Source organism: Phoca vitulina, unplaced genomic scaffold, assembly GCF_004348235.1.
Source record: "Phoca vitulina isolate PV1807 unplaced genomic scaffold, GSC_HSeal_1.0 scaffold24, whole genome shotgun sequence".
Classification (NCBI taxonomy): Eukaryota; Metazoa; Chordata; class Mammalia; order Carnivora; family Phocidae; genus Phoca; species Phoca vitulina.
The window spans coordinates 26069563-26091340 of NW_022589727.1; the positions used below are offsets into that span (position 1 = coordinate 26069563).

General features: G+C 44.3%; 1 protein-coding gene across 2 annotated transcripts in view; it reads right to left on the bottom strand.

Annotated features, from left to right (window-relative positions):
- EPB41L3 (erythrocyte membrane protein band 4.1 like 3) overlaps positions 1 to 16923 on the bottom strand; it is a 235808-nt gene extending 218885 nt beyond the window's left edge. The window contains exon 1 of one of the 2 annotated variants that reach the window (XM_032421363.1): positions 16817 to 16923. The gene's annotated coding sequence lies outside the window, so the exon portion shown is untranslated. Of the gene's footprint in view, positions 1 to 16151; positions 16340 to 16816 lie in introns of those variants that run through there. The other variant, XM_032421360.1, reaches the window with a different exon arrangement.
- Positions 16924 to 21778: the final 4855 nt, after the last annotated feature.

The following is a 21778-nucleotide window of genomic DNA, read 5'->3' on the forward strand; positions in this document are numbered from 1 at the left end:
GACGCTTAACTGACTGAGCCACCCAGGCGCCCCTACCTTAAGTTACTTTTGCTTTGGAAAATATAGTTAACTTTCATAAAAATATTTATGTTAACATGGAATGGACTAATTTTATTGTTCTTTTTAAGGGCATTAAAGTAAGTATTTAAAAGTGTCTCAGTTGTTATTTCTAATGTAATACATGTCAATAGGTATAACATGCATAAATACAAGTTCTTTGCATTCTTCAGTCATTTTAAAGAATGTACGTAAGTCCTGAGATGGAACTGTTTGAGCATCTCTGTGTCCAGAGCAGACAGCAGGAGGGCAAATGATATGAGGCAGGCTGCAGAAGGATGGAGAAGTAGACCAAGGAGCAAGGAACAGACCCTAGTGGCCATGTGCAGGATTCTGGTCTTTATGTCAGAACAATGTCAGGCTATTCCATACATACTGGAGGCTGCAGTTGACGTCCCTTTCTCTGTATGGGATAGTTGTATGGAATTACTCATTGTTTAAATTACTTTGCCACCCTATGATGATTCACTGTAAAAAATGAATTTATAAAGCTCCAGCAGAAAGCTTCATCACCCTGTAACGAATCTCCAGGTTGTTTTCTGAAAGAATAACTGTTTCTCCTACATGGTCAGATGCAGTGTCTGTGCTGTGCTTATCATTTAAAACCAACTTTATGGTTCATCTGGAAGTGGGAAATGTTAATAGACCAGCTTACTTTTATCTCCCAGTATCGGCAGGTAACCTACATTCCAGTGGAGCGAGAATCAGGGACAGAGCTTGCATTCTGGGGATGCTGCGTGGGGCCGGGGTAGGCAGCCCTTTCTAACATGGTGAGGCCCTCCCGTGCTGCTTGCAACCCTCTCTGCTCTGCCTCGTGGGCTGTTTTGTCCCTTCCCCCTCAGAAGTTGTTGCAAACTTTATCCATTGTCAAGTGCCTTCTGCATTCCGTTCACTCTTAGGAAACAACCTCACAACTCTCTTCACTGAGAAGCTACAGGCAGGATGCTATGGAGTTAATACCCATGCACAATGACTATAAAATTTATGAGTTGTAACTTTAGTGTCGGGAAGATAAAAATAATTATCTTAATATGCAGTTTCCAGAAATAAATAGCAACGGAAAGCGTGATTATGATTTACAATAACAAGAAAATAATTGTAGATTAGTAAAATCAGTGAGAAAAGACAGATCTGAGCCATGTCAAGGTAAGAGGGACCATGGAATGTAGCCAGGGGACAAGGCTCGTTACAGCAAAACATTTTATCAAAGTACATTCTCCAGGGACCTCTGTTAGAACAGCATGACTGAAGGGGCAGCCTGTACCTTAAAGGAAGCAACTGATAAGGTGTTAGAACTTCCATCAAGACTGGGACAGGAAATCATCGAGACGGGGGGCGAATCTTTAAAAACGTTAGCCATCTGAGCAAAAAATGCATGGGATTAAACTTTGCAGTGTATCTAATTGCAAACAAATTTTTAAAGATGCTTCTTTTTTTAATTTCCTTTGTTTCTCTCTCTTTTTTTCCCCTTTTTTTCTTTTTTTGGGGGGGAGGCTTGTGAAGAAGGAGGGAAACTATGATTTCACAGAGATAGTCTGTGTTTTTTGAATCAACTTGGTTTTTGGGTGAGTCATTCCCCCTGTGTAAGCCTTGATTTTGCTTCTCTTCACGTTACATTCTGCAGAGGTGTGGCGAAAGCCAGAAATAAAGACACTACCAGCCCTTGCAGCAGAACACTTGGCACACATGTAGGTGCTCAGTAAATGGCCGTTCTTTTTCCTCCTATCTTCCCTTTTTTTTTCTTCCTATCTCAGCTGGCATCCAAGGTAACTATGATGTATATGTATACACAAAGATATTTTCTAACAGACAGAAAAACAGAAAGGGAGCAAATGTATATATTGGGAAGATGGATGCCTGTAGTTAATGAATGTATTAAAAATAGAATCCTGTATCCATTGACGTCTGACACTGGATGTGGTAACTGGATAGGTGTAGATTCTATAGACTTCTTTAATGTTAATGTTTGTCTAGAATCTTTCTGAGATTTCATACACCTTTCTCTTCTTTTTTTTAAAGATTTTATTTATTTATTTGACAGAGACAGAAAGCACAGGCAGGGGGAGGGGGAGCAGCAGAGGCAGAGGGAGAAGCAGGTTCTCCGCGGAGCAGGGAGCCGGATGTGGCGCTCCATCCCAGGACCCCGGAAATCATGACCTGAGCCGAAGGCAAATAGATGCTTAACCAACTGAGCCACCCAGACACCCCATACACCCCCCTCTTCTGATGACTTTTCCTTATTCTCTTTTTGCCAAAAGACAACCTCTTTTCTGTGCTATGGAATCCTTCCCTCCATGGGTCAAATCCCCTTCTGCCTGGGATGTCCTGGTTCTGCGCCCTCTGGTTCTCCCCCAGGATCTCAACCCTTCCTTCGAGAGGTCTTCCTGGTTTTCTTTACCTGGGTTTCCTGCCTTCTTCACACCACCCTCTCCTACCCCCTGTTCTACCTGTGGCTTCTTTTTTCATTCCAGGCATGGGTAATCTCATAGGTTCTTGAGGAGGGTGATAGGCATCCTGATCACCTGGTTGCCTTGCATAGAAATACTGTGACATAGCCCCTTCCTCACCACATCCTCTTGTAACATCAGCTTTTATACCCATAATTCCCACACAGCCCACCCATGTGGCTCGGACCCAAGCCCGCCATGTATGTGTGTACCTCTCCCTCCCTCTCTCCCTTATCACTTTCCACCTCTCAACATTTGTCTGACCCCTGAAGCCTTACTATTCCTTCATGTCCAGGGTAAACACCACCTCCCCTGTGAAGCCTTCCCAGTCTCCCTGTCACAATTAACTGCTCCTCTTCAGTGTTTCCGCATAACTGGGGTGGCCACTTACAAAATGTGCATAAAATGTTTTATTATGCAATCATTTCATACATAGTGTCAGCTCTGAAGCACAATAATAAAATGTATATCTGTGAACCCATCACCTATCTTAATAACAAGAATACTACCAATATCATTGCATCTACTTATTCGGTCCTCCTGCCTCCCCCCTAGGTTTTCCTAAAGAATGCTGTTAAGTTTTGCATGGTTTCAAGCCTTATAAAAGTGGTATTATATCATTCAATCTCCTGTAACTTTTTTTTTTTATCAGCTGTGTTAAAGATTCATCCAGGTGGTTGGCTGGAACCTGAAGTTCGTTCATTTTTGTGGCTGCATAATATCTTATTTTGTGAATATGCCATCATTTATTTATCCACTCTTTTGCCCATAGACATTTGTGTTGTTTTTCAATCTCTTGCTATCAGGGATATTTTTGAAACATTTCACGGTGCATATGTGTGACAATTTTTCCATGGTTTATTGAGATATTTAATGTCATATCAATTTAATATTAAATTAAATTAATACCATATTTAATGATAAGCAGAAGTTCTATGTTGGACAGTGTGCATATCTTTATAAGATAATGCATAATTATTTTTCAATACTGTTGTATCAGTTTACCCACTTTCCCCATGTATAAGATTTGACATTTTCATAAAATTCTCTTTTGAAACTCATCATTATCACACTTTGTACCATGTTTATTGGTATTTAAATACTCATCTCCCGATGATAAGATGATAAACATATTTGATTCACCTGTTTATTCCCATGGCCTACATCAGTTATTTAAAAATGCTTATAAAAATGATAAATGAATACCAAACTGAAATAAATACAACAACTTCTATTTGATTTGAGTTATAAGATTTTCTGCCTTTTAATGCAAATAGCATGGAAGGATTACAGTGTTATCACTCCTTTGTGCAAAAATTATTAATTCAATGGGATTGCTTTCCTATTAGATCAGCAGAATGAAGAAAATGATAGTTTTGTTTGAGAAAGAGAGAAGGTAATAAATTTGAGGCAAGGAGAGAAGAAAGCCTGACTATAAGCATAAAAGTGTGACTCAGGATGTGGGCACTGGAAGATAAATAAGAGATTTAGGAAGGGGATCACAAACCACTTGATACTTGTCCAAAGATTTTCACCTTAGGCTCTCTGTGGGGCTTCCTGCTCCAAAGTCTCACAACTGATGCTAGTAGTTCCAAAAAAAAATTTTTTTTTATCATATAGGTTGAATATAGTTGTCTGGGCTAGTCTGGAATCTAGCCATAATTTTTAACATTTTCTCTCAGGGTAAAGAACTCAAAATTCTCAACAACTACTGACGAATACACTCTTGGAAAAATGACTCATCTGTAAAATGGGGAATACCTATGTTCAGAAAGTAGGTCTCTGCCTTTTATCACTCCAATCTTTTCACCCCTAGGGCTGAAAAGCCAGAGGCTAAAGAAAAGAAGCATTTCCATGCTCTTAAAAACAAAATGCACAACATCCATTAAACTACTCTTTGATCATTGCTTGTCGTCCGCTTTGAAAAACAACTCAGAAAAGGGGTGCCCAAACCTCCCAAAGTCTGAGAAAGGCAGGCATTCCTTATGGGGGGAGATGTAAGAAGTTTAAAAGAAGACCACTGGCTCAAAAAAGAGGAAGAGTACGTCAGCAACATTGCTCAACCTGTGTCTAAAGGGCACAAGACACTCCTGCAACCCCCCACGTGAATACAGTTGAAAATAAAAGGCTTCAAAACATTCAGAGGTCATTGACCTGGTCCTGCCCGCACCTCTGATGCTGGCTTTCACATCACGTGATTCTTTAGTAGGTCAATGCCTAAAAACAAATTCCTGAATTCAGCGTGTCTCTTTGCGAATAGAGAAGAGTCAACAAAAAGTGGGTAAGAACTACACCATAAATCTCAAGCAAGCAACCCCACATGGACAAATTCAGCTTGTCTCTACAACAACAAAACCATCCAACCATCAAAAAGAGAATGCATCTGGTACAGAACTCAGTGTTTTCAGCCCAGGTAGAAGGCATATGCCCACAGCACTCTGTTTGGTGTTTAAAGGGATAACCAATGCTTGCTGAAGTTACAGGGAGAAGTTTAATAGAGACAGAAGTCTTTAAAATATTACTCTGATTAACTCTGACACTTAAACTGTTTTCAAAAATCCACAAACAGATGTGTTTTAATTTCCATCCTAGTTCACAACGCTAAGCCACTAAACACCTACTATGTCACAAAATCTGGCTCTTGGCTATTAAGAGAGTTTGGGGTTTTCTGGGGCGGGGAGGGGTGCTAGGATGATGTTCAGGGGCAATGGGTAGAAAAAGAGGAAGAGCACATTTATCTGACTCTGATTAATTTTCTGTGAACACAACACAACCTGCCCTCTCGAGCCCATGGTACTCGGCATTCACTTTCATCCACATCCGGCACAGTGAAGTGTAACGTGAGGAAATGATGCTTTTCCCTTTTTCATTTTTAAATTCTCAACTCTTTTCCTCAATCTTGCTGAAATTATACTTTTGGTCAAAGCGATAATTTTAGGGGTCAATCACTTTTTTTCAAGTCAACTCATTTCCAAGTAGTAAGTTACTTGCATTTCCATGGAGAGCTACTGGTCATTCAGCCCAGCTGTTCTTTGTAGGATCATGTAAGCAGCTCACAGTGAAAGCCATTCGCTACATTCCAGCCCTGCCTGGTGGACTTCTATCTTCCACTAGGCAAACAGCTAGTCAGATATGACCGACACTCCCTCTCCCTATGCCAAATGGAGGCCAGGAGGAAGCATTATGAAAGATGGGCTATACGTTAGCCCATATTTATGTTATCAGTAGATTTTTTTTTATCTTTTTTTTTTTTTATCAGTAGATTTTAATGGAAACTACACAGAGAAAGCATCTTGTTAGGTTTTGTAAAGATGACTCAGAATAACTTTATTTTTTAAAAAATTTTATTTATTTATTATGTATTTATGTATGTATGTATGTATGTATTTAAAAACCACCTGCCCTTCCCCTCCTGTGCCTGGAGTTGACCCCCAGCCCCTGGAGCGTTTCCCCTCAAGAGGCTCTACCTCTTCTGCACGTGCTCTGTCTGCTAATAGCCAGCAATCTGAAAAATGCTGTCAAGCAAACAGCAGAGGAGAAAAAACCAGAAGGAGGGTTTGATCCTGTGGCTGATTCCTTGGCCACTGCTGCTCCCCACAGCCCTCTCGAGTACCCAAATTACAGGCCCTGCACCCTTCAGCCCACCTTGCACTCTTTGGCCTCCTGTTCCCAACCCTGGGATTTTTCTGACACAGTGGGACAAAGACCTACCCAGAATATCTTTAAAATCACCCAAATTGGTGAGGAGAGGTAAAGAAGAGGAAAAGAGGAAAATAAAATGGAATTCTAGGTAATGTGGTCAAACAGGGAAAAACAGGTTAACTGTCATCAGGCTAATATTATCAATTATCTAGAGAATTAAAATTATATTACTTGTGCTAATAATAATGAACCATTCTCGTTAAAGAATTCTTTAGGATGTTTATACAGCAAAGCGCTCTTTTCATTTCCTTGTGTCAAATTGTGTTTCAATAACACTGACCTGTAAGAACTATCATGGTGCTTATGCAGGTTTATCAGGTTTGTGTTATCAGGTTTAAAAAACAAAAGGTTTTTAATCTATCCTGATGCTTTAGGATTGTAGATTTGAAAACTGAAGCAGCTGTAACTCCATCATAAAGATGAGTAAACTGTCATCCAGGGAAATTAAGCGACGATGAACCTACAATCTGGAAAATTATACCAGTGCTTATTTTTCCTGAAACACATTTGGTTATCCCCTAACTGTATTCTAGGGAGAGCAAAGCTACACTGAAGACAAAATAGGACACCACAGGGTGGCTCAGTCAGTTGAGCGTTCAACTGTTGATTTTGGCTCAGGTCCTGATCTCAGGGTCATGAGATTGAGCGCCACATTGAGCCCTGCGCATAGGGCTCTGCACTGAGCTTGGAGCCTGCTTAAGATTCTCTCTCTCTCTCGCCCTCTGCCCCTCCCCAACGTGTGCATGCTCTCTCTCTCTAAATAAAAAATAATAATAATAAATGATTAGTTAAAGAAAATGAGACAAAATAAAACATGAAGTAACCTGAAACATAAGAGTATAATCATATGTGAGGCGCCTGGGTGTCTCAGTCAGTCAAACATCTGCCTTCGGCTCAGGTCGTGATCTCGGGCTCCTGGGATCGAGCCTCCCATCTGGCTCCCTGCTCACTGGGGAGTCTGAGTCTCCCTCTCCCTCTCTACCTCCCCCACCCCTGCTCATGCTCTCTTTCTATCTCAAATAAATAAATAAAATCTTAAAAAAAAAAGAGTATATTCATATGTTAAAAGTACAGGACATAAAACAAAAAACAAAACAAGACATCATGATACTTTTTCACTCAGAAGGTCTGACCACTGGGTTACACATACGGCATTGCTCACTGTTGCATTACCTAATTCATTTTCGTCTTTAATATGTTTTTCAAATAGCTAAGAATAGCACAAACTACTCATCCTTTATAAATACAATGCAGATGATGTTGTAACATGATAATATTCCCTGGGATTCATAAATTTGGTGACAGAAAAGTATCTAAGTCATCCAACCTTTTAAAAAATAGGATCTTTTGTTTTTCCAGTATCTAACCATAAGAGGAAAAGTGAAGTCTCCTGAGAAAGGACCCAGGTCGAGGGAGGAAAGAATCAAGGTACAAACCTTGGTCTAAGATCAGTGTGGTTGCACTGGTAGATGAAAAGCCTCCCAGCTGCCCATCTAACTTCCCGTCCTCTTGTGCCATTAAACTTTGTCCACTCGCAGCCATGGTAATCTTCCTATGTCTAACCTCCTCATATCCCTCTTCTGCATAAAATCCCTCCTTGCTTCCCCAATGCCTATCTGATAAATTCCAAAATTTCATATGCTTACAAGTTGGGTATACTTGTGCAAGCACTTACCAGGCACCCAGCATTTTATATGAAAACACAGAAGCGGTAACAGACTTGGAGTATGATACAGAGTATGTCTTGTGCCATCCTCCATCCAAGCACCCGGATGCTTGTGTCTGAGTCCCGGGTGAAAGAGCTACTTGTCTGCAATCACAAAATCCACTAAGTGGCATCATTGTGTGGTGGTGTCCCTAAGGCGAGAGGTGAATCCTGGACCTCATGGGGCCAAAGGGTAACAGTGCCTTGAGCAGTGACCCACAACCTGCACCCAGTCCAGACTTGAGGAAGGCCAAGGCACACATCACTCACTGGCAGTCCTGGTGACTCCATATTAGGTTCGGGCCACAGCGAGTTTAGCAGCATCCATTGGTGCCTTTGGGATCTTTGATGTTCAATGTCAGTATGGTGGCCGGAATAAGAGCAAGTAAAAAGGGTGCCTGGGTGGCTCAGTCGGGTAAGTGGCTGCCTTCGGCTCAGGTCATGATCACGGGATCTTAGGATCCAGCCCTGCATTGGGCTCCCTGCTCAGCAGGGAGTCTATTTCTCCCTCTCCCTCTGTACCTCACCTCATGCTCTCTCTCTCTCTCAAATAAATAAAATCTTTAAAAAAAAAAAAAAAAGCAAGTAAAAATAGTAGGGTTCAGGCTGCAGAGAGAAGGCTTGGTTTTGCAAGCAGGGGATTCCCCAGGGTTTCTAAAGGCCGGTCAGGAGAAATCTGACTATGTTTAGAATTACCACTGATACAGGCGGTAACAAAGTCAAAGAAATACAGTTGTGCTACAGTTATTAAGCTGTTTGGCCTTGGAAACATGGGTTACTCTTGTATCCACTATAAATTAAAGTGCTCTTAAAAAAAAATCAGATCAGCTCTGTCCATTTGAAAAAAATGAAGTACAGTAGTTTTACCTAATTATCTTGGTAATTAAATGAGCAATGTAGATCACTTCAAGATCAAGGGGCCTAAATGAATTTGCCACAGATTATTTTAGTGTAGACAGAGATAAATGTCCCTGATACTCACTATTTTTCCAACATGAATGATGCAGCTACACAAGGGTAGCTTAACAACATAATAATTTCTATTTGATTTTGAAATGCAGAAACATTTTGCAGTAGGATTATCAGGTTTATCTTCCTAATTGCATGTTGCTTTGGTTGCTATCAAAAAAAACCCCAAAAAACAAAAAACAAAAACTGAAAACCCAACAACTTGAAAAGTGGCAAAGAGAAAATTGCATTTAAATATCCTCAGGGTTAAGGTTTATTTTTTTAAATGATTAAAAAATAAGTAAACATAGTCAGGACCAAAAGCTTGAGACATAAATATTGACTGTAAAAGTCAACTGGTTAAATATAAATTTTCACACTGAATTAAGTGTTAAGAAATATGCATCATATGATACAAAGGGATGGGTGTATTTGTTTGAGCACTTACTATGTGCCAGACATTCTGTAAATATTATTTCCACTTTTTATAACAACGCTGCTGGGAAGTATTACTAAACTCGTTTTGCAGAAGAAGCAGCTAAGGCTCAGAAAACTTAGGTGATTTGTCCCCAGACTCTCAGCGAGAACCCACTGGCAGTTGGATGATTGTGGCAGTGTGACTGCCTCCTACTTGCTCCCAAATCCTTATCTCAGGGTCTGTTTCCAAGAGAATCCAGACTAAAATAACACAGACACCGATGTGTGTGTACGGGTGGGGAACAGAAGCTTAGCTCAGAGGAACGCAAAGGTAGGTGAAGGCAGGGAGAACACTCTCCCAAAATGACAATCTTTCAACAATTTTTTAAGGATCCAGGTTAAAAATCATTGTTACGACTGAGATGAAAGGGAATTTGTGAAATTGGCATGAAAGCAAAACACTGAGACATAGAAAAGAAATAGGCAAAAGGTGGCACGTTTTATTTGCAGCTACCCACATATGAACATTTTCCTCTTTGCTCCAAAAGATACTTCCCTTAGACTCCTTACACGTTGGGATGGGTACTGAACATAATAGCAGGCCACTGCGCTCATTGTGTATCTATCATCATGTTTGTTCTGCTCTTTAGGGTTTTAAATATTCTCATGTTGTATAGGTATTTTTATTTACAATGTGAATTAAAAAGGGTGCCAGCATCCAAAGAAACAACTATTTTAGGTGGAATGCAAATATATCTTATTCTCTTTTACATCAGACCTCTAGCTTATCCAAGTGGTCTTTGCCCACATGGACTCCTGGTTTGATGATTTAGCTCTGCAGAATTTTGTGGCTATTGGGGGAGAAAAATAAGTTCTCTAGGTAAAGGTGAATATGAGTCTCTGGTTAAATATTTGCTTGTATTTGAATTTGTTCTCGTGAATCTTCCACAATGTACTTTTATATTGAAAAGGTTACAGAGATGGAGAGATTTGCAGATTTTTAAAAAAACTATCAGGCTAGTAATGAAAATATTGTGTCTCACTTTATGATGTTACTTAGTTTTTTTATCCTCTGTGGAATGTAGAGATAATAATTCTCTATTATGTCCATTTCCCAGTGAGGAAGCTGCGGTGGAGAAAGGCTGAACAAGCTGTCAGGGGAGCTGGGTTTGGAAAACTGTCCTGATAGGACTCGCATGTGTGTGGCCAAATGTTTTCACATAGTGGATGACCACTGTCTTTTCCAGTTTGAAACATATTTACATAAACTTTATAAACATGATGTGTCAAAATCTATATAACATAGACCCAACAGCTCTTGTTCACTTAGATCCATCTAATTTTGCATTTTCCAGAAGAGATCTGAGTATATAATTCTAACATCCTAGTAAAGTGTGTAATTCCCAACTATTCAAAACCTTGGTACCTGATCATGCCCGGTTTTGTTCTACTGGCTCATTCCTCATGGGCAACGGGTACTTTATAACTATTTGATGAGGCTGGATTTATACTCTCAAGTTTGAAGGTTGTATATTTAAGACTGTTTGGAAGCATTTCCGTTCCTGGAATACGGAAGTTGGCAAGCTTTTTACAATAATTTGTTTCTCCACCTGTCCTCAAACATGTCATATACACAAGAGGAATGGCTGTCTTTTCATTCTTCTGGATCAGAAACATTGGAACAACTACCCATGCTAATTAACAAGGCATGATTATAGTTTGTGAATCAAGGTGCCATGATAGGAATCAGATGAAAAGCTTCCTACAAGAGATTCTAGATCAGACAAACTCAGGAGCCCAAAACCAAGAATTCTCGCACATATTTCTGGATGCTTCAGCACTTGAGGGGCGTCTTGCCCAGCAAGCCTCATTTTTCTTTCAGCCCAATTACTACGGGCTTGGCTCTCCACATGCAAGTCTGCTTTGTCTCATCATTTTCTCACCTCTACTATGAAGAATATTAAGAATTATATGAATCCTTCCAGCTACCAAGGCTTAAATTATTTGTGTAATTAAACAAAAATGAGGTAGAGGGTGGTTCGTGAAGTTTCCAGATAACTGCCTCTTTCCTACATCGCCTATAAAAGCCAGCTCAAGGGTTGGGTACTTGCTATACTCCATTGACTTGGGTTTAGAACATCTTTCCCCTGTCTCTGCCCTTCTCAGGAATCCCTATGTGATGGTTCACTCAGTGAAAAGTTATAGAGCCCCCACTTTGGGCACCCCTTAGCGGTGAATACAAAGATGAATAAGTTCTCAATCAATAGGAATGCACTGGAGAAGAAATACATGGGATAAGCAAAAGAGCTACAGAAGGAAAGGTGAGGCAGAGAGACCTTCTGAGCATGACCAAGAAAACTTCCCAAGGAAGGTGATCTTTGAGCTGGGTCTTGAAACACTGGTAGGATTTCAAGGTCTAGGGTGAGGAGGGGCATTTTAGTTGAAGGAATTGGGTGAGCAAAAAACACAAAAATAAAATCTATAGATGCATCAGAAATGGTGACAGGTGTTATGGGTTTCCTGTTGGAGCCAGTGGGATATAACACTGAACACGTAAAGTGAGGAGAGAGAACCAAGGGTTCTGAATGCAGATCTAAAGGTTTTAGGAAATAGGAAAGACCTGAGGTTTGGAGCTGGGGAGTGATATAATCAAAGCTGCACTATGAAAGGATTGAAGTGCATGCAGAAGTTAGGGGAGGTGGGAGGTCCAAGGGAGGAGGGCTAGGCTGATTAGCACAATGGTCCAAAGAGCAGGAGGTGGCAAGGGCCTGGGACAGAATGGGTAGCAATCTGAAGGGTGGGAAGTGACAGTAGAAACCACCACAACACGGCCTCTGACATCCATGGTGTGTGTCTGTGGGGGAGCAATGTGAGTAAAGGAAAGCATAAACAAATGGAGACCCAGCCCCCCTGCCTCCCGCCCTGGGTGACTCAGGATATGTTGCCCCAAGATAAGGGAGGAAAGTATGAAACTGATGGATGAATTTTAGACATCTTGAGATTAAGGACCATGGAACAGCTGGGCAGATATCCACTTGGCAGGTAGAAATGCAAGACTAGATTTCTAACGGATGCTGAAAAGTTAAGATCTGGTAATATTCCATTCAATCAACCTCCACTCCTACTTCTAGAAAACAGAAGCTTGCTGCCAGGGCAGCTAACCTAAAAGCCAGTCTGCATGCTAAGAGTTTACCTGTTCCTGATCTCTCCCCAGGAAGCATTCCCATCCCCATTTTACTAGTGGGGATGTTGCAGCTCAGGGACTTTACATAAGATGGAGTCAGCAGTGAGGTGGCCGAGGTTTGATTCACATCCTTGTCTGCACGTTTCACATCCACACTAAGAAAGGATAGCTCTTTCCCTCTTTTTATTTCAGGGATCCCAATATAAGTACTACATGCATTCCTTTGTCCATTAATATCTATTCTCCTCTTCTGATCTTCATTCATTCTACTGGACTCAAATCTCTCCTGTTCAGCCCCAATTATATTCAGTGCCATTCCCTATCCCATCACTGCTCTTAACCTAGTTAGCTGCTCACTTGCTCATTATAGAGGATTCCAAGATAGTATAATTTCAGCTCCTGTGTTCATGAATTCTGTCCACAATCTCACCAGGGTACAATCCTTTGGTAAGCTTTGGGCTATGTGACCCACAGCACTTTAGAACACATGCTGGGCATCTAGCAGAACTGCTCTTTCTAATGGGACACATCATCATGGCACCAAATGCTCCCAAACAAAAGCCTCACATGCTATTCAACTAAAAAGAAATAATTTTCTTCTCTTCAGCAATTTGGTGGCTACCCTTGATTTCTATATTGCAATTTCTTTGACTCTCTGGCAAAATGACAAGTCATAAACTTTCTAACAGCTATCTATATTTCTCCATCTTTACTATGGAGATCATGCTAAAGTGGCTTTTCAATTTCTAGCCTCTAGCTCTCCATTGATTAATCATGTGATTAATTGGTTATCTAATTGTGATTCTTGGTTAACTAGTTCTGAATCAGAAAATTCTATGCTCCATGTGCTAGGTCTCACACTTTCTTCCCAGTACCTCTGATAACCCTGAAGTCATAAATGAATTCTCACAGTGTGGCAGGTGAAAATTATTCTTCTTCTTCCAGATGAGGAAGTGGCTGCCCAGAGTGGACTGTGACTCATTTGGCTCCCTGGATCTTTTTAATGAACCATTCACAGCCAACTGCCCTGGCCTCAAGAAGAGAAGAAACAGAGAGACATACAGACTTCTTAAATAAGAACGGTGGGCATGCGGGAGAGATGGAACTGGAAGGAATGAGTAGCTAGGCAGGGTGACCTTCAGGGAACTTGCTATTGGTCTGTTTATATATAGTCCTGGGGGAGAACTTCTTCTCCTTCAAATCCAAACCACAGGACCCTTCTTTAATGAAGTTTCTTTTGCTGTTGCTGCTCAAAGCTGGGGCTCACTTTGCAGAGACCTCTTACCTTTCTCACCTGCCTATACAATAGCAACAAAATCCATGTTTTCTTTTTGGCCCACCAAATAGAATATGTAGGCAGAGGCCATGTTATGTTCACCTGTGTGATCCTAACATTCAAATAATGAATGTATCTAAAATAGATAGGATACTTGTTAAAGTAGTGAGATACCTGTTTCTAGAGGTATTCAACCAGACTAGTATGGAGGGACTTTGGTCACGCAGCTGTCATTCTGTTATTTCTAAGTTTCCTATATTTTAAGGGCATTTTTATTCAAAGAGATTGCACCAATCCCAAATAGTTTAAAAATAGATGTGACTAAACAATGCATACTAGTCCTCAAGTGACTATTACAATTAGTTTAATATTCTGATTTTAATAATGATTGATCCTACAAATTATTAAATGTCTTCAGGCCATTGTTTTTAATTACAAGCACCAGCCTATAAACGCTAATTGAACACCTACTATATGCCAGACCCCAGGGATAAAAGGATGTGAAACACAGAGCCTGCCCTCAATAATTTACATTCTAGTGAGGGGGAGGTCGCCATTATTGGGACTGAGGGGTCACAATCTAGTTATATAATTTCATGTTGTACCTCTGCTCCTCAGAACAGAGAATGTTTTCCAGGGGTTACTATGGGTTCTAAGAAGCCTATGTAAAAGTCCTCTTTGGAAACTTATGTTAGGAGAGAGGATCTTTAACCTCTGATGTCACTCAAGTCTCTACTGTAATTAATCCAGCTGGGAAATGCCTATGGCAGAAAAAGGAAGGGGAAGAAGGAGGCCTGCAAGGTCACTTCAAAACCAACCTGAACTTGAACCTTCCTTGCTATAAATTAAGTGTAGACATATATACACCTTCACCCTCACCCCCACCTCCACTCCCACCTCCACTCGCAGCATAATCCCGGCGGTAGGAAGGTCAAACCTTGTCATTTGGAGAAATGCAATATAGGGGCCTCCACTTAGACCCTGTTCTACCAGATTAGAGTCTGTTTCTAATCAAATGGAATTTAAGTTTAAACCGGAATTAGATTTGGGATTTACAGTCATTTCGACTTTCATTTCGTGGATTCCAGTCCTCCTCTCTCGGCCTAGTTTTAATCCAATGCACTTCGGAAGGAATTACACAGGAGCCTGGGGGCGGGGCTCTAACGCCTGAGCCCCTCCGAAAACCTCCCGACTGGGTCAGTCTTGACTTGCCTAGGGATCTTTGGTGCTCCCCGCCACCCTACAAGCGACTGCACTAGCCGCCGGATCCCGGCGTTTCCCTTTCTCGCGTTTATTGGACGCCGCCCCTCTCTCCCGAGAGGATTTCGCCATCAGCACCCCAGGCTTTCCCCGCGCAGAGGCAGAATGAAAAGCGAAAGCCGTGGCAGGCGGGCCGAGGGGGCGGCCGAACGTGCCGCGTGCCTGGTGCTCCTGGATCCGCAGTGGCCGCGAGGGCTGTCACCGCACAGTGAGGACTCCGTCCTCAACTTTCAGCTCAAGTCGGGTACCCCGGAGGCCGCCGCAGCCCCGCCGCGCCCTCCCCTGCCGGCCCAGAGCCCTCTGGCGCCGCGGCCCAGTGGCGCCCTCCCGCCCGCAGCGGGTCCCCGGCCACCCCACCTCCCGCGCAGCGCGCCTCCAGCTGGCCCGCCGGCGTAGCTCCCCAGCCTCGGAGCAAGACGCGCCCCAGGGAGTTCGGCTGCTCAGCAGCCCCAACTTCGGCTTCCCAAGTGACACGACGCCCTCCCTCCCTCGAGCGCCGCCAGTCTCCGCCAGCCTCCACCCGAGGTCCTCACAGCCCAGCAGCGGGAAAATGAAATGCCCTGCAAGGGGCGCTCCCCCGGATTTTGAAAAACCGCTTCATTCGCCCCGGGAGCGCCTTGATCCTCCACCCGCAACCTCTTGCCAGATGATTTTCACCCTGGGACGCGCCCAGGTGGAGGGGCCTGGGAACTGGGGCGGGAGCAAAGGAGGCAGCAGCGCTGAGTTGCTGGGATGCAGCTGCGCGCCTCTCGCGGCGAGGGGCTGAGGGCCCCCGGCTAGACTGAGCAGGGGGAGCGGGCCCCTCCTGCGCCTCTGCCTCGCGGAGGATCGCACACGCTTACCCTCATACACACACACACACGCACACGCACGCACTGCCGCCAGCACCCTCACCCCGCGAGCCCGGACACGGAGGTCAGAACCATTGGTCACTTTAAGGCAGGGCTGAAACGCCCAGATAGAGGCAGAGGCTCTCCCCTCTCCTCCAAGCTTTCACCATCCTAGGAACTCCCCTCCACTGCCACCACAAGCACCCCCAATTTCCCAGAGCAAGAAAGGTCTGGTTTCTGAGATTCCGCTCCCTGAGCTAGCGGTTCAAGCTGCAGGGGGGCGGGGAGGGATAGAGGGAGCACTGGAAAGCGAGCCCGCGCTCACCTCCGCCCTCCGCGCGGAGAACTGGCCAGCCCCACTCGCCTCTGGAGCACAACTAGGCGGCCAAGGCCGGACAGCCAGACCCTGGGGCGCTCCAACTCCGGCGACGGCAGGGAGCGTAGCGACAGCAGCAGCCACTTCGCGCGTTGGCAAAGGCACGGAATCTCCGAATAGGCTGAGCCGCGGGCGCGGAGGGGTGGAGGCGCGAAGGGCGGAGGAGGAGTTGCCGGGGCCGAGAGGGATGACGTCCTCCAGCGCCTCCGGCTCGCAGGGACTGAAGATTCCTGCTCTCGCCCGGCCCAACGCGCTCTCTCCAGGGCTTCGCAGAGGCGCCGCGCCCGGCTCCGCTGCGGCTCCCGAACTGCGCGCGTGGGGGCGATCCCGGCCAGCTTGAACCAGGGGTGCAAGCCCTCTGGCCCTCTCAGAGCACCTCGCTGCCTGTTCCTCTCCTTGGGGTGCCCGCCCGAGAGTCCCTGCAGATCTAGGCGGGCCCGGGGAAGGCAGCCCCCCGGCCGGGCCAGCCTCACCCCTTCCCCGCTTTCTCCCTCATCGACCTCGAGCCAAGGGCAGGCGCCCGCGCCCCGGCCCCTGCCCCCTGGGCGAGCCGGTGTCCCGGCCTTCGCCCGGCTGCGAAGAGGGATGGGGCACCGGAAAGGAGGAGCGCTCACCTGGGTCACCCGAAGCCTTCCTCTCCAGCCCCTCCAGGAACCTGCCCGCAGCCCCCAGGCACAACCTTCCTCGAAGAAAAAAAGTAGCGCAAGGGCAGAAGAGAGGTAGTGCGGCTCACAGGTCCCTGCGCAGCGGCTTTTTCCTTCGGAATCTCCCGGGTCCGGTCTCGGGTTCGGCGGCGGGAAAGGGCTGTCGGAGGCTGGAAGGGGCCGCCAGACCCGGGCTCCTCCCGCAGCGGCCGCGGCCGCACCGCCAAGTTGCCACCTGCAGCGCGCGTCGGGCGCCTGTGACAGCCCGCGCCACTCGGCCCGCGCCGGCCGACCCTCCCCGCCCGCTGGTTGGCTGCGCCCCGCTCCTGGGCGGTCCCGGCGCTCGGCTCCGCCCCGCTCCCCGCCGCCGCGCGGCCAGTTCGCTGAGTGGGTCTCCTTCCAGGCCTGCCTGGGCTTTAGAGCCAGCGAGTTTGGGGAGCTGCTCAGGCTTTGCAAGCAGGGGAAGAATCCGTCACACGCACGAACACACACACACAATTTTGTGTAGGTTGCGTATTGGAGGAAAGAGAGAAGATAAGAGAAATGCCCTTCGTGTGCCTTAAGGGGACCTGGTTACTTGGTGGTTTGTTTTTTGGTTTTGGTTTTGGTTTTTGCTGGTATGAAATTTGTGCAATCTGCGAAAAGAGTTAACCTCATAGCGGCAATCAGTGTGCGGGGATGTGAGCTTAGAAAGTGGCTTGGGGATTGTTTTCGCGTAAGCTTTACACAAAGTTCACCCGAAGCGCTAAAATGTGGAGATAAGTCCTGGAGTCCCGTCGGATTCCAGCACCTAAAAAGCCATCTACCCCTGCTGTTGCCTGCAGTCCTGAAGGGCCAGTGTGCCAGCGACGTGCTTGCACCATCCTGAGGCTGCGAGTACAGGCCATGAAAACTCACGCTGGAGCATATATGAAGCCTCTGTTTTGCACAACTCTTGGCCTTTTAAGTAAACAAAGGAAACATTATTTTTCTTTCTCCTTCCTCTCGTTTTCATGCACTCTTCCCTCTGCCTCTGAGTACCACCTGAAGTCATGCTTTCTGGAAAGCTTTGGCAAAGTCTTCCTTAGGAGAAAAACTATACAAATACGAAAAGTACCAGTCTGGAAAGCCATCCAATCACCCAGAAACGTCTCACTCCTGGTGAATCTATGTGAAAGAGGTACATTGCCAAGTACCTATTTGTTTGACAACACTTCAAGATTAACTGTCCGAATAGCACATTTTATAGCCCATTAGGGAAACATCTATGTTTTGTGAGTGCAGGGGTGGCACTGTTAAGTGTGACAAAGCATGCACACGCAAACTTAACGTCTTACTGTGCTTTGTAGAATCCTCAGCAGGGTAAGGCAGGAGGAAAGGGACTTTCCTAAAGGAAGTCTGAAGGTGGCTCTTCACAGAGCATACTGGGGACAGTTGCAACCAGTCAAGAGGCCATTCCCTGTCAATGGTTGCTAAGTAACTGGGATGCTGCTTTATAGCACCTGTCCAGATCCTAACACCTTGAGTCCACTTTGGGGACGAATAGCAAATCTTTTTTTTTTTTTTTTTTTTCCCCTTTGTAGCCAGGTAGCACAGTTCAGAGGCAAAGCATTCACGGAGATATTTCAGTACTCCGGATTAAGTGCTTGCTGAATGAATTGTACTTTGACCTGGACTGGGTGAAACAAGGAGTAGAATGGAGGTGTGGCTCACTCAGATTTGAATGCAGGTTGACTCAATAACTGGAGGAGTACTTGATCAAGACTGGGGGGGGCGCGTGATGAAGAGCGGGACCAGTAGTGGTCCTTAACCCAGATATGCTTCTGATGTATTGTCAGCCAGGTGAAGCACAAACAACTGGACAAGGTGCATTTTCCTAAGAGTAGGGAAGGAGCTATGACTCAAGTGAATGGGAAAGCATTATGTAGGAAAGAGGAGAGGAATTAGAAAGAATTGAAAGAGAAAATTGGAGCATCTATGGACAGTGAGAGAAATCCATGGGCATACCTCAAGATTCTGAAGGGGGAGATAAGAGAATTGCTGAGACTGACAGGTGGTAAGTGTAGAAGCTGAGAATCCTGGAGTAGTTTTATGGTTTCAGCAAACAGAGGGCTGAACCCTGGTCCCAGCACTTCTGTGTGTGATATGTCTGCTTTGCATGTGGGACACATGGTTTGAGGTTCATTTTCCTCATCTGTAACCAAGAGATAAGGATGCCTACCCAACAGAGCCATGGTAAAGATGAACTGAGATCATGCATCTGTAATGCTTGGCACAATGTTTTGCATGTAGTAAGCATTCAATAAATAGTAGCTATTATTGTAAACAGTGTTTTAAAAGAGCTCAATGATCCTCTAATCCCTTTGATATTTGTTTCTGATAGAATATTTCTATCAAGTGCTCCTCCTGCTTGTGCATTCCCTGTGATAAGAACCTCACTAACCCCGAGTCCATTTCATTTTCCTTACTTGAAGATGAGATGAGTGACACTACCTTTTTTTTCCACTGGTTGGTTCTGTTTTTATCCAGGGTTGTCATACAAATGTCTAAAACCTATTTCATAAGAAAGCCCTCCAAATTGCTTAAGACAAATAATAGATCCCCTCTGTGACTTCTTTTGTCTGAGCCAAACATGTCCCGTCCTTCAGCCTCTCCACAGTGCTGTGGTTTCACAATTTTTCACCATCTTACCCCACAAATTGCCTGTGACCTCTTTAAAATAAGAACACAGCTCTCCAGCCCAGTCCTTCCAGCAAAAAAAAAAACAAAAAAACAAAAAAACAAAAAAAACAAAAAAACCTCTTTTTCCACGTGCTGCTGGTAGTGCAGCCCGCATTGTTGTACACATTTTGAATGCGCGATTAACTCTTGAGACATACTGAGATGCCTGTTAACTAAAACTCAGAAATCTTTTTCAGATGTTACTGTTTGTTCAGAACTTTGGGGGTCATGGTGTTGTTGTTCACTTTTTCCTTTCTGTAGGATAGGATTAGACTCAATGACCAATGAAGTCACTTTTTAATGGTTTGTCTTGAAATAATTCCAAACCTACAAATATATGGGAAAACAGTATAAAGAACTCCTATGTCCTTCTCTTTTAGTTTCCCCAATTGTTATCATTTTACATTTGACATCTCTCACTTTCTCTCGATAGGTAGACAGATAGAGAGATACTCATGATCTATATTCTTTTATTAAGCCATTTAGGAGCAAGTGTAGACATGATTCCCATCATTTTTAAATACTCCAGTGTATATATTTCTCCCAAACCAGGATTCTCTCCCACATAAGCACAATGTGTGCAACCAATCCATAGAATCCATTCAGATTTCACCAACTTTCCCCAAGATCTTTCTTTTTCATTTCTGGTTCAGAATGCAATCCAAGATCACACATTGCATTTAGTTGACATGTCTCTTTATTCTCCTTTAATCTGCTACAGTTCTGCAGTCTTTCCCTGTCTTCCTTGCCCTTCCTTGACAGCTTTAAACACCATTTGACCTTCATTCTATAGATGTCATGGATCTCAAGCTAGATCCACCTGATGGTTCTTCACGTCCAAAGCAGGTCATGCATTTTTGTCAGGAATATCAAAGAAACAATGATGCTGTGCTCACAGTACATTTCCATTAAAAGGCAAATGATGTCAAACCATCCCACCATTGTAATGTTAACCTTGATCACCTGGATTGGTGGGCACTGGAATTCTCCTGTATCAAGCCACCATTTTCCACCTTGGCAATCAGTGTCCTTGGCATTTTGTAGGAATATAGTCCAAGGCTACACCAATATTCTGTTCCTCATCGAATCTTCACTGAGCTGTCTTAGGAGACATTGATGACTCCCACCTGAATCAGCCTCCACTATGATGATTGTCAAATGACAGTCTTCCATTTGCATCATTCCCTCTGCATTTAGGAATTGGCATTCTTCTGTAGAAATCTTTCCCTTCTCTTCATTTATTTAGTTATGTCAGTGCAGACTCATCAATTCCTATTTTATTCAGAGTTGTATTCAGCTACTTTCATTATTTATATTGATGTTCAAAGGGTCCCTGATTTGGCCAGAGGGTGTCTCTTCAGCCTGGCTCTTAGGTCCCTCTGTCCCCATTATTCTTGGGCACCTTTTTACTTTCTGGCACATCCAAATGTTCCAGGCTCATTTTGTACTCTCCCTGCCCCAGCCCTGGAATCAGCCCGATCTCCAAGGAGCCCGGGCTCCTTTTAATGGAGGATGACATTTAGAAACAAGATCTGGGCACCCAACATGCTCACTGCTACCAGCCTGTCATAACCTCTAGGCTCTCTCAGTGGATAGAACAAGGAAATAAATAATACATGTTCACACACAAGCACACACACACACACACACTTATGTCTATTTATATGTGTACCTCTGTATATTCTTTCTTTATGGATCCATCTATAAATATATATCCATGTGAACACACAGAGATATATCTCCATCTCTGTATCTGTGTCTATACCCGTATCTACATCTATATCATGAGTTCACACCAATACCTCCAATTCTAACCCAACACATCAGGATTCTTTATAGCCCTTGTCCTTTCTATATTTATAAATCTCTTCTCTGATAGAGAGAAACCTGACTCCCATCACCCTCAGAATATTGACTTATTTGCTCCAGCTCGCCTTCTATAACACTCTTCTGGCCACATCGGCCACCTCCAGCCCCTGCCCTAGCTGCTGCCCCACTGGACTTGCTGCCACCTGGGCTGCTGGACCCACTGCAGCCTCTGCTTTCTCAGTCTCCGGGGCCCCTGCCGCTGCTGGCAGCTCCTGACCACAACTCACCAGGACAATGACATTTCTTTCCTTGCAGTTGTTCAGGTCAAACCCTGAAGTCAGCCTTAATAATACCTTCTCTCACATCCCATATCTAATCTGTAGCAAATTCTATTTGTTCTACCTTCAGCTAGGTCCAAAATCC